This window comes from Zingiber officinale, chromosome 7A, assembly GCF_018446385.1.
Source record: "Zingiber officinale cultivar Zhangliang chromosome 7A, Zo_v1.1, whole genome shotgun sequence".
Lineage (NCBI taxonomy): Eukaryota > Viridiplantae > Streptophyta > Magnoliopsida > Zingiberales > Zingiberaceae > Zingiber > Zingiber officinale.
Window position 1 is genome coordinate 23,751,664 of NC_055998.1, and position 7,164 is coordinate 23,758,827.

At 41.6% G+C, this 7,164-nt stretch overlaps 1 non-coding gene across 1 annotated transcript; it reads left to right on the plus strand.

Moving 5' to 3' along the window:
* The first annotated feature begins 3,186 nt into the window (after positions 1 to 3,186).
* Positions 3,187 to 3,292, plus strand: LOC122003230. The gene has a single exon (XR_006117883.1). It is a non-coding gene; the product is annotated as a small nucleolar RNA R71 (small nucleolar RNA).
* Positions 3,293 to 7,164: the final 3,872 nt, after the last annotated feature.

The window sequence follows — 7,164 nt, forward strand, 5'->3', positions numbered from 1 at the left end:
CATTCTATTTAATCTCCTCATTAAATCTATGGGCACCACCAATAGGTAAACCAAAATAATTATTAAAATCACTAAACGCCCACCGAACTTCTTTATTCATCAACTTAAAAGTTATGATCCCTACGTAGTTATCCTCAGACGAAAATTTAACATCAATTGAGCTCAAAAATTCAAAGACTAGGCGGGGGTAAGTCGGTAAATGAGCGTACATTATATCATTCTAATCTAAGGAACTAATCATCCAATCTACGTCCTCTCTAATTCCTAGCATATCCAAAGTAGTGGGATCCATATATCTAGTGCATATATTTCTTCTAGCGACAAGGATATCAAATCTAGCTTTATGTTCATGATTTCTAAAAATAATATTAAACTCATTTTCGTTACCTTCATCGCGTGCCACCTTTTTTCCTTTGCCTTTTGAAGAAGAAGCCTTCCCCTTGCCTTTGTCACCTCCTAACGCATCTCTTTCGCTAGATCCACCTCTTCCTCGACGAAATCTCTTCAAGATTTGTGACATGATGTGCAAGGTGAACTTTGAGGAATTTCTTGTAGGTGGAGATGGATCTTGAGGATGGAAGAGAAGGAGAAGGAAGAAAAATAGGGGAGTTGCTTCTCTCTTTCCGGATTTGTGGCTTGAAGAAGTGTTAGATCTATATGTAGATCTAAGTAAAGATGAACTTTAGGGGTAGGGATTGGGGTTTGATGAGGTGTAGTGGGGAAGAGAAAACTTTTGGGAGAGAAGGAGATGTGAATTAGGGCTTTTTAGAGGGGTGGATGGTGCACACGGGTAGGGGCACGGTCATGTCTTATGGACACGGTCGGGTAGGTAGGGTTTCTGCACGGCTGTGCTAATTGGCACAACCCCCTCTTTTCTCTCCTCAGCCAAAATTGCACGGTCGTGCCGGTTGGCACGACCCGTGCCTTCTTCCTCTCTGCCTTGATCGCACGACCATGCCAATTGGCACGACCTGTGTTTCCTTCTTTACTAGTGGTCTTGCATGGCCGTGCCAATTGGCACAGCCCGTGCTCTTCTTTTCTCTTCACAGGTCACACAGTCGTGCAAGGTTGCATGGCCAATAGCCTTTGTCCCCCTGTTAGCTTCACACAACCGTGTGGGGTCACACGGCCGACTCCCTTAAGCGCTCACCTTTCACCATTTTGGCTCCTTTGACGCCTCCATGCCCATGAAACGCTCACGACCAGCTCATGGAGGCTATGCACATCCTGAAAATGAATACCCAAAAATAAAGAAGTAAGAACAATACTTGGCTGAACTTACTAGACAAATGAAACGATAAATGGAATAATGAACTAAAATGAAAAATCCTTGGGTTGCCTCCCAAGAAGCGCTTGTTTTAGGTCTTTAGCTCGACCCGATTTCAATTAGTGTGGACTAAACCCATGGAAGCACAGCTCTCCTCCTAGAGTTAATGCTCCAGTCTGCACCTTTAGTTTCACTCGTGTAGGACAAATGTAATTCTTATTACTCACTGGAGGGGACCTCTCTTGGAAATTGTATTCCTCAGCTTTGTGTATATTCGTCTTGCTAGAATTTCCCTGAGAAGAGGAGACGCAGTTAAAAGAATCAGATAAATCAAATTCTAACTTTTCTTTGCTGATCTCCAAGGATAACTTGTGACTTTTCACATAAATGAGAGCTCCAGCTATGGCAAGGAATGGTCTCCCAAGGATGATTGGTATCTTGGGATCCTCCTCTATATCCAGGACAATGAAATCAGTGGGAATGATGCATCCACCTATTTCTACTGGCACGTCTTCCACTATTCCCATTAGGTATCTACATGAATGGTCAGCTAATTGCAATGCCATAGTAGTCAGTTTAATATTCTGGAGTCCTATCTTCTTACATAACGAGTATGAAAGTAGGCTGACGCTGGCTCTCAAGTCGCAGAAAGCTTTCTGTATGAGTTTAAAACCAATTTTATAGGTTATGGTAAAACTCCCTGAATCCTGAAGTTTCGGTGGAATATTTGCCATAAGTAGAGCGTTGCAATTTTCCGTTAATGTTACGGTCTCGAAGTCGCCCTTTTGACTCCTGTTAAATAAAACACCCTTTAAAAATTTTACAAACTTCGGCATTTGGTGCAGTGCATCTATCAGACGTACTTCTATGCAAATTTCCTTAATCTTCTTCAGGAATCGATTGAAATCTTCATCCTTTTGGGATGTTATCAATTTCTGGGGGAAAGGAATTGTCTGACTTTGTGAGGGAATTTGAAATGTTCCTTCAACTTTCTGAGTGACCTCCTCTCTATCCTTGTTCTGGATCTGATTGGGCATTAGGGGAGAGGGCTCTTCCATTGAGTCAAGTCCTTTCTGAGTAGTGATTTGGGGGTCTCCCAAAGTTTGTCCGCTCCTCAGCTCGATGTGATTGCAGTGTTCCACCGGGTTTATATCGGGCTTTCCTGGAAATGTTCCCTGTGCTCTTGAAAAGGACTGGGCTATCTGGCTATCTTACATCTTCTGATGTTTTTTGGAATTTTCCAGTCTTTGAGTCAATTAGTTGATCTCATTCTTCATCTCTTTTTGCTCTGAGAGGGCTTCTTCGAGTATCTTTTCGATTCTGGATAGTTGTGAAGGTTGTTGTTGTTGATAAGTCTGTTGTCCAGATGAGTAGCTCTGCTGCCCAAGTTGATAGCTTTGTTTTGCTAGTCCTTGGTCCTGATTATTCTGGCATGAAAAATTTGGATGATTCCTCCATCCAGGGTTGTATGTGTTGGAGTACAGATTATTTTACTTTTGGTTGTAACTGACTATCGCATCACATTTCTCAAGTTGGTTTATCTGTGCTTGTATTGGCCCTAGGGGACAAGTATCTTGAGCGTGATCCACACTTCTGCAAGTTTTGCAAACACATATTATTGCATTGGCCATGTTGTTTCCCATGGCCTCAAACTTCTTGTCAGAGCGTCCAGCTTTGCAGACATGAGTGTGACTCCATCTACATCAAATTTTCCTGATGCCTTTATTGGATCTCCTGAGAAAGAACCACTAGATCTTTCGGTTGCCCACTGATGGTGATTCTGTACCACATTCCCTATGATCTCTTCAGCTTCATTAAGGCTCTTGTTTATTAATGCTCCTCCTGCAGCAAAATCGAGGAATATCTTTGTGTGATAGTTGATTTCATTGTAGAATGTGTGTAGAACCAACCATTTCTCAAGGTCATGATGGGGGCATTATCTCAGCATACTTTTGAATCTATCCCAAGCTTTAAATAATGATTCTGATTCTATCTGTTTGAAGCTTGTGAACAAATTCCTCATGTGGGCAGTTTTGCTTGACGGGTAGAATTTGTCCAGAAATTTCTGCTCACACTACTCCCAAGACATTATGCTATTTGCTGGAAGAGAATTTAGCCACTGCTTGGCTCTGTCTTTCAGGGAAAATCTAAAAAGAAATAACCTTATTGATTCTGGAGGGACCCCGTTCACTTTCATAGTACCACAAATCTCGTAGAAAAGCTCTAAGTGATGATTTGGATCATCGTGCGATCCTCCTCCGAATTGATTTTGTTGGACCATGTGGATTACTGCAAGCTTGATTTCAAAATTGTAAGCTTCGATTGGCGGTCGAGTGATGCTAGGCCGAACCCCTCGTGCATAAGGTGTTGCGTAATTCTTCAACAGTTTGTCAGCCATTTCTGAAGATTCTTGTTCGGCTTGAAATGCTTTTTGTAAGTTTCTTATTCTCAGGAAAGTTTTATCGATCTCTGGATCGAACGGTAGAAGTTGTCTTGAAAGATTAGCTCTTCGTATGTAAAAACAAGATATGAAATATTTCGAATGTAAATTTAACCAAAATAAAGTAAAATGAAATAAAGTAAAGAAAAGAGTTGAAATAATATTATTTTTTTAAAAGCATTTTAATAAAAATGTAGAAAATAAAAAAAAACAAAAATAAAATTATTTATCTCTGAAATGCAGAAATTCGGGAAAGGAGAAATAAAAAAAACAAAGTATAGTTAATCTAATATGATTTTCGTAATGTTATAGACGCAGTCCCTGACAACAACGCCAAAAACATGTTACGATTCCGCAAGTGCACGAATCATCGTCTGTAATAAAAATTATTGATCCCACGACGACTGTTATAAGAACTAGCAATGGTTCACTTAGGATTAGCTAAACTACCGATGGTTGTAAGTTATCTAAAGAAATGAGATTGGGAAGGGGAGATGAGAACTAGTGAAGAGAGAGTAATTAACTTGGTTTATGAAGAGTTCTAGGAGTTCGGTTTCATTGTGGTGGTATTGATGTATCACTTTCTATCCTTTACTCATTGTCCATCAACATGCATTCGCCGGAAGCTAAAGCAACCATCCTTAAGCACTAAATAGAGAAGATCCCTGTGAAATCCTGTTACGGTTAACCCCTGTCACTAGGGCGCCTCGATAGATCACAAGAATGCAACTCTAATTGATGTCATTAAGGATAGAAATAAGGACTTGGTTTGGTCTCTTACTTCCTTGTGGAGAAGTTGCCTCTCCTTTCAAGGAAATACCCTAGATATCCGTGAACGGGTTACCCTTGTCACTAGGGCCCATTGGGTATACGATCTAGGATACTCTCTCTACGAGGTTAGCAATTCCTACACAATCAACTAATACGATCTGGAAATCTAGCAACAAGTCTCATGCATAATAGTTGAAACAAAGCAAGCAAAATCATCTAATGAATAAAGGCATAAATATGAGTCTTACATCAAAACCAATTCACGATTACTCCCTAATCCTAGAACAAGGAATCTACTCCATAGACGCCAGAGAAAAATCTGAAGACATAATGTAATTAAGCATACAATCATCAAACAAGAAGAGAGAAAGAGAAAGGATTCTTATCCAATGACGATGAGTGATCTTCGGATCCAATCCTTTGCTTCTGGAGTTGATGTGGTGATGAAGGATCGCTGGACGGCGGTCCTGGATAGAGTGGAATGACACCAAGATGATTCTCCCTTTAACGGCTCACTTCCCCCCGAGGAGAAGGGTTAGAACCCTTTTTATAGACTAGGGTATGATGCTGCGGCACGGTCGTACAGATGTGGCACGACCGTGCCTTATTTTGCTTCTGGTCGTACTGCATGGCCGTGCCAATTGGCACGGCCGTGTGGATCTGGGGCTCGGCTCCTGGGACACGGTCGTGCAGGATCGAATGGCCGTGCATGGCTTGGCTGCTGGTCATAGGGGGCACGACCGTGCAGGTTTGCAAGGCCATGCACGGATCCACCTCTGTTTGGCCGCACGACAGTGCTAGAGTTGCACGGCCGTGCATTGTCCTTCCTCTGTTTGGCCACATAGTCGTGCGAGGTTGCACGTTCGTGTTCTCTGCCTCGTTCTGGTGTGTTGACAGTCACTGTTTTTGCTCTGAAAGTTTTCCCTGTCAACACAAAACCAAACAAAGAGCAGATCTTCGAACAAAAGAGTATTTATGATAAGCATATGATAAAAGAGACGATCATACAAAGAATATATATGCATAAAGCAATTGAATGTGTGTTAAAATATGCATAAACGATCATAATATTTATGCACATCACCTCGTTAGTCCGTCACTCAGTTATACAGATGTAAAGAGTTTCTGGAAGGCCTAGAACCTGGTTATTCTTTTATCCAGTTAGACTCCTTTGAACTTTCCATGCCCTTGACTGATCGAGCGTGTCCTCCCTAGATTGAAACCCTAGAGTTATTATATCTAATCGGGTTCATATACAGTCATCCTTGCTCAGGTGTCCTGCTACAGAGTTACCCGAGCGAGATCCAAAAACTAAGAGGCTGAGCGATCAACAGAACTAGGTGTGGGATACCCCTTTTTTTGGATCACGTTGGCCGGCTAGAAAAGGGGTTGGATAGCCCTGTAAAAGTATAAGAAAGCTACCCTTCTCGAACTCTCCGAATAACACTTACATAAAATAGATAAACAGAAAATAACAAAAAGAAGAGCACCAGATTTGACTTGGTTACAACCGGGGTGGTTGTTAATCCAAGGAATGTGTCGCACTAGTATCTCCTTCAGGCGGAGAAGCCTCTTACAGCAATGACGCATAGAAAATTAGAAGCTAAACTCTAAAGAAAGCGTACAAGTGTTGGAAATGCTAATTGCTTGAGTTAAAAGCTTCTAGACCAAGGATATATTTATAACCTTGGTCGGGGTGCCTAGAAGGGTTCTAGGCGCCTGGGAGGGGATTAAATTTTATCCCTTTCGCAACGGATCATGTTTGCCCGCGATCCAGTCAAAAGTCAATCCCGGGCGCTCAGAATGGTTCCGAGCGCCCGGACCAGTAAAGTCAACCTTGACTTTTGGTTCGAGCCCCTCTGCTCCAGTGCTGCTCACCTCGGTCCGGGTCTTCCGCTCCGGCTCCACTCGCTTGGGTGATTTCAGCCAACCGAAATAAGGCTCACCTGAACCCAATTTCGACCTTCTCGAGCAACCTTCCGCTCCGGCTTCTCATCCCTCGGAACGCCACGCGCCTCCGCCTCGTCCGCCCGCGTACTCTTCTGCAGCGCCTCATACCTCAGAGGCACCGAGCTCGTCAGCTCCCTCCCGTGCTGTCCTTCTCGCTAGCTGCATGTTTTGCTCGACTCCCTATGCTCCTAAGCTCCTGCACACTTAGACACAAGGTTAAAACACCACAGGACCTAACTTATCTTGTTAATCACATCAAAACAACCTTGGGGTTCCAACAATCTTCACCTTTTTGATGTAAGCAACCCATGTTAAGCTAGGATAAATAGACATAAAAGTAAAACAGATAATTTTTCACTAAAGTAAAAAAGATAGAAAAAATTTAGACAAAAATTGGTCTGCCTCCCCATAGACTTATACTTTTCCTTCTCCCCCTTTGATCACATAAAAAATGGGGTTCCAAGAAAATTCTAAGGGTTAAAACTTAGAAAATTTTGAAAATTATTTCAATGATTTTTAGAAAACATTTCTAAGTGAAAGAAAATCTCAAAGAAAGAATTTCTAAGTTAGAAAAAAAATCTAAGTTAGGCAATTTTGCATGAAAAAATATTTTGAAAACATTTCTAAGTTTTCGCAATCAAAATTATTTTTGCGAATTTTCTAAGCAAAAAACTTAAGCAAGAAAATTTTTCTAAGCAATTTTTTTTAATTTCCAAAAAAAATATTTGAAAGACTT